We start from the raw sequence: 6,668 nt of genomic DNA on the forward strand, positions 1-6,668 counted from the left end.
AAAACACTCACATATAAAATAAAAATAACAAATAAAATATATTTTTTTAAAGAGCCACATTAGCTGGGTGTGAGATCACACCTTTAATCCCAGCACTTGTGAAGTAGAGGCAGGTGGATCTCTGAGTTCAAGGCCAATCTGGTCTACATAGTGAGGTCCAGGCCAGCTGGGGTTATAGGGAGACCCTGTCTCAAAAAGACCAAAAAAAAAAAAAAAAAAAAAGGCCACATTAATAGTGGAAAGAAGAAAAAAGAGATGTAGTCAATACGGCCACATTCAGAAGAGGAACAAAGAGACCCGGTGAACCCCAAGTTCATCTTCAGAGTCCTGAAGTGAGATTCCAGTTTAAATGGAGAGCTTGGAATGTGCATATGGAAGCAGTCCTGGCCCGGATGTGACCCTCATTGTCTGAGCTTCAGTCTTATCCTGCAAGGTGATCTGATAAGGTGTTAGAACTATATCGAATGGAGGCTGGAGAAGCCGCTCAGTGGTTAAGAGCACCAGCCGCTCTTCCCGGGGACTCAGGTTCAGTTCCTAGCACCTACGCGGCAGCTAACAACCATCCCTAACTCCAGTCCCAGGGGCTCCAACAACCTCTTCTGGCCTCCATGGGCATTGCATGCATGAGTGCACTTACATACATGCAGGAAAAACACTCATACACATAAAATGAAAAATAATTTTTATAAAGAAACATCATATGAAATCTCTTTCTGGAAGACAAGTTTCCCCTCTGGCTGATACATTTTCCTTCTCCCAGTGACCCCCATTTCTTCGGGGTCTGTTGTTTTAATAGTCTGATAGTCAGGTTGAGAGACACAGTATCTCTTTAGAATATTTTTGTTTCTGCCAGTCTAGTTACACTCTCTGTGGGCTACGATAGGCTGCCAGATCCAGAACAAAGCAGATCCAGCCTGTCTCCTGTGGGTGTGCTGGGAGCACCCTCTGCTTTGGAAATGATCTGAGATCCTCTCTGATTCTCCCAGAGCCTGCACAAAGCCTGGAGCCCCCACTACTGGCACCCCACGTTAACAGCGTGCCCTCTGTGCCTCTTTCCCTTACTCCAGGGTGCCCGACTATTCGAGATTGTTGAACAATGCAATCCTCTGAGCCAAACACCCACTGTCTTCGTCAGATCAGCTGAGGCTGTTTACAGGAGACCGTCAAGATAGGGCTTGTTGGGGCTGGAGAGATGGCTCAGCGGTTAAGAACACTTCTTTCAGAAGACTAGGGTTTGAATCCCAGCACCCACATGTCAGCTAACAACTGTCCGTAACTCCAGTTCCAGGGGATCCAATAGTCTCTTCTGTTCTCCGTGGGCATTGCATGACACAGATGCACTTACCTACATGAGGGAATACACACATACACATACAAAAAAATAATAAGATATTTTTAAAAAAGAGCACTGACTGTTCTTGCAGAAGACTGTGTTTGATTCCTAGCACCCACATGGTGGCTAACAAGCATCCATAACTCCAGTTCCAGGGCATCTGACACTCCTTTTGTCCCTCTTGGACATTTCAGGACATGGGTACATTTACATACATGCAGTCAAAATACTCATACACATAAAATTTTAAAAAAGAGGGATGCCACTGTGAAAGAAAGTTCCCAGAACTGCATCTTGAGTTGAACTTCCTGCAAGGCTGACCAACTGACTTACACTTCCAAGACTGTGGAGAATTGGGAATACTGCAGATCTAGATCCTATTCACAGATTGTCTAGGGACTTCATTAACCCCCTCCCCAAATAGCCACACCTTGCCTACCTCTGTTTCTGAATTAACATTCTTGTGACTAACAGAATATGTTAAAAAAGGAAGCAATTCCCACCAGTCAAAAGGCTAAGAATGTCATCAGATAGCATCTTGAAGCCTATAGCTGAGAGTTCTCTCTTGCTGTGTCTGCCTCCTTACTGTTCCCACCAATGTATTTGAAAAGTGTCTTGTTTATGACTTTTCTTTGTTCTGTTACTAGAAAAATGCAATGAAACTGTTTCCACAATGGAACACGGAATTTGGGGCGACCTGAATCTGTAATCTCAGGCCATGGTTACTCATATTTGGCTCCAGAATAAACTATCTCTTATCCCTTTTGAGGTGAGAGTTAAGCTTTTGTGTCAACACCATCTAGCTATGGGCTATCCATGCTGGGTGAAAACTTTTCCTTTCCTCTGATTCGGGGTTACCCACACTCCTGTGGGCATCCCCTTACCCATGCTCTGTAAACAAGCGGAATAAGCCCACTGGTTCCCAGGGTGAACTTTGGTGGAGTGGTACTTTTGTTTGTTGTTGGGACTTTATGAGGAGGGAGTAGACATTGTGGGAATAAATGTCTTTTCTGGACAAATGGTTTGGAGTTTTGTTGTTTTGAGGCAGGGTCTCACTATGTACTCCTGGCCTGGAAATCATTATGCAGCCCAGGATAGCCTCAATCTCGGGGAGATCCTCCTGCCTCTGCCTCCTTCCTGAGTCCTGGGATTAAAGGCATGCGCCACCCCACCCAGCTCCCTGTGGTGAATTCTTGACTGGCTCCATTCGGGTATGCTCTGGGAAGAAACCTGTGTGTGCATCTACACCTAATGGCTGTTTTTGGTCTTGACATGTAGCAGGCATATTTGACCTCAAACTTGCTATGTAGGGGAGGATGACCTTGAACTTCTGATCCTCCCGCCTCTACCTGCTGGAATCACCTTAGTTATCGGAACTCTTCCACATGGCAGTTTCTTTCCACTGACTTATGACATTTACTTTTAGTGTTACGGATGGTGGTTCTATCTTTACAGTTTTATATTGCTTTTAGTTCTAATCTGACACCTACTTAGTTGCTTGTTTCCTGCTGAAATTGTTCCAGCCTTAGAGTCCACTCTCTTTTGGTGGCCTTTACTAGTGTGTATTTGTGTGTAAGCTCTTTCCTAGCCCCTGGCACTGTTAGGTGCTCCTGGTTGATGTTGAACTATGTCCTGCCCCAGTCCTACAACCAGCCACTTCTCCCAGATTTACTTTACTGAAAGATACCAGAAACAAGATCTCGCTGAACATTCCCACAGGGTGGATACATACTCATTTGTTTATGCATAGTTTGCTTGTCTCTATTCTTTGGCTACTAATATGTGGATTTGGGTTGACAGAACTGCAACCATCTTGAGTCATAACGCTATGACTAGCCCTGGTCATTTTCCCTGACTAGTGTCCAGCCAACTGTAAATAACAAAATCTTTGGAGAGGTCTGTGGGGCAACACAACCGATCCTGGCTCCAGGTGTCTGTTTCCAGGTTGCCTGACTCTGTTTTCCGAGACAGCTCCAGTGTCTAAGGCCCCACTTTGCCAGACTGACAGGAAGTGTACAGGTCTAGCCTTGAAAGTTTCTATGGAAAACCCATGGCCACCTATCACTAGTCTCCACTGTTTTTTTTTTCTGGACCACCCATCTTCACAAATCAGAGGCCAGTCTTGAAACCCTGCATAGCCATCAAACCCAGGTCTGCATCCATTCCCAGTGGCCTCTTCCCTAGCTGCCCCAAAGCATCCTACACCAGAAGAGGGGGCTCCAGGATTACCAGGCTTGCTTGGCCTCATCCTACTGGTCCAGACCTAGGTGTAAACGGTGGTGCTCAGAGCTGGGAGCCCTTCTTTCAAGACTACTCAGAGACTTGGTCTAGCCAGCCAGCCCCACGCTGGCCAAGTGACCATGAGGAAAGGGAAGGAAAGGTACAAGGCAAACGGACTGCAGAGCGTAGATTAGCATCTGGGATCGCGTCTGTACACCTGGGCCAAGTCCTGCCACTGCCGACCACACAGGCAGCTCTTTGGGTTCCCTCCTCTTTTTCATTTTTAGAAAATTAAAGCATTTTTCTAGGCTCCCCAGCACCTACCCATCCCTCCAATGTCCAAGGTCATGCAGCAAACCAGGGGTGGACCTTTTCCAGTTCTGGGATCTAGGGGTGATCCCCATGTGTGGATCCTGTGTGCTTCCAGTCCCCCCAGTGACCCTCATGTGCAGACCCTTCTCTGAGTTCCCAATGGGAGTTTCCAGTTCTCTATTTGACTCCACCGCCTCTAGAACGATTGCGCAAAGAGCTGTCACCTGACCTAAACAGCCAGTTAGAGAGTTTCACCACCTTAGAGGCATTGATGGGGCTAAGTGACAAAACAGACCAATCAGGGTCCTTCCCGCTGAGTATTTCTCCACCAGACACCTGCTTACCTGGGTCTGAGAGTGACAGTACCCAGGTGGGAAGGTACCCACATTGGTCGGAGAACTGGGTTTCCCCACACAAACAGGAGAGGTGGGAGGGGAATCCTGGCATTGCTGAGGCCCTGGCCCTGGTCTTCCCCAGCCTCTCCTAAGGGCCCTCCTTCTGTTTGATGAGCCCCAGAATCCTTCTGTTAGGGTATCAATAAGCCCCATAAATTGAACTGGTCCAGACTATAAAAAAATGTCTAGTCTGGCTGGGCATGATGGTGCAGGCCTTTAATCCCAGCACCCGGGAGGCAGAGGCAGGTGGATCTCTATGAGTTCAAGGCCAGCTTGGTCTACATAGTGAGTTCCAGGCCAACTGGGGCTACATGGAAACCTGTCTCAAAAAAGACCAAAAAAAAAAAAAAAGTCTAGTCTATCTGTTGAAGGACCTACTTTCTCACTGGTCAATTACCTAGTGATAGAACCACTCCCAGGAAGGCAGGTTCACCTTAAGTTATGCTAAATAGATGAGCGGAATACCTGGTGTGTTAATAAGTTAATAGTGAGTATTTCCTGTCTGGAACTAGCTCAGACTCCTGCAGAACTTCCAGACCAGCCAGTCATGTAGGTCTCCGTAAGTCTGTCCACTCTCCTGAATTCTTCAGGGAAGCATAATTTCTCCTTTTCTTCTTCATGCCTTTCTTTCTAAACATGCTTTCTTTAATGCTTTGGCTGCCCCTAGCTTCTTGTGTTTCTTCACTTTTTCTCTAAAGCTTCCTTCTCCTAGCCATGTGGTGAGAGACCTGAGTGACTCCATCTTGGATAAAACCTCCATTTTGTATGGGACTGACCCAGCCCTGAACCCTGTTCCAGGAAAAAACACAAAAAGTATACTTGAAACAGATAGAGAACAACTCCCCCACCAAAGGTCAATTAACCAGGGACAGGAAAGTACTAAAAGTCCAGATGTCTTTTCAGATTTCCTGAAGGCAGCAGTTTATGGTTTGGCATTGGGCTGCAACCAATCAGTTTAAAGGGCAACATTCCTTTAGTTAGGTTGACCAATCAGATGCTCGCCAGGCTGGCAACCCCCTATGTGCTGAACTTGCTGAAATAAACCTATAAAAACCTCTGTCTCCCAAAGCAAGGGGTCTCACATCTGAGATCCACTGGGTCAGTGACAGAGTGGGCCCAAGCTTAAGCTTGCAACAACTAAAAAAATAAACCCTTGTGTGTTTACATTTGTCGGCTCCTTGGTGGTCTTTGGGGGAGGGTCTCATGGACTGGGCACAACAACTTGGGGGCTCGTCCGGGATCCCCAAGACCCACCCACCCCAGGACCCCCGAACCAAAGGGTTCCTGGCTGGCCAGTAAGTGTTTGTTTGCATCTAGTTGTGCCTGTCTGTGTCTGTCCCAGCTTTTGTTTTGAGCCTTGAGGCAAACTTATGAACAGTGTGGTCAGGAGTGGTTGGAGCAGACGCGCTGGATGACCGTGACCACAGAGGTCTGAAAGACGTTCCAGATCCTGGCAGAGGGGACAGAGAGCCCTGGACTCTGTTGATTTCTGTGAAAGGACAAGGCGGGCCACTCCCATGGCATGACAATTCGCCGCTGTCCTACTTTCAATTTTTCTTCCGCATGAGTGGGGGAATTTGCTACTTGGCCTTCTGCGTGTCTTTCTGGCTCTCTGTTGTCTAGTTCTCTGTGACTGAGACGTACGCAATGGGACAGACTCCCTCTACACCTCTGGACCTGTTTCTTGCACATTTTGGAGAGGTTAAGACTCAAGACCATAACCTCTCTGTTGTTGTCAGGAAAGATAAACTAACTACTTTTTGCAGGTCTGAATGGCCCACTTTCAATTGCCCATGTGGGATGACCCTTGGAGGGGACCTTTGATCCCACTGTCATTAACACAGTTGAGAAAATTATCCTTCAACCATGTGTAGGACACTCAGCTCAAATATCATACATAGTGGTCTGGGGAGATTTAGTTAATAACCCCCCTCCTTGGGTCAAGTATTTTCTTCCTTTACAGAAAACTGAGGTGCTGATGGCTGCAGAATGGAAAACAACAACCCAGAAAACATCTAAGCCTGAAACCAAACCATCAGTACCATCGCTGTACCCTGTCTTACAGGGCGGCATAGAAGAAGATCTAATTTTTCCTCCCCCTCCTTATCCACCTCCTCCACAGAAGGTACTCCCTCTGGAACCGGCACCCCTGGTACCAGATTCTTCACAGGCATGGGGGGACCAGCTCAAGGAACTAGGAGTAGAAGGGCAGCAACACCAGAGGGTCCAGACTCTACTGTTCTACCCCTCAGAGCTGCCGGCCCCATGGATGAGGCCGGCAACCAGCCCCATCACTATTGACCATTCACCACTAGTGACCTTTATTAGAAACTGTCTTATTCACACACCAACCCACTTGGGATGATTTTCATCAATTATTACAGGTCCTGTTTACCACAGAGGAAAGG

This window comes from Nannospalax galili, unplaced genomic scaffold (genome assembly GCF_000622305.1).
Source record: "Nannospalax galili isolate Female #2095 unplaced genomic scaffold, S.galili_v1.0 scaffold180, whole genome shotgun sequence".
NCBI classification, from domain to species: Eukaryota; Metazoa; Chordata; class Mammalia; order Rodentia; family Spalacidae; genus Nannospalax; species Nannospalax galili.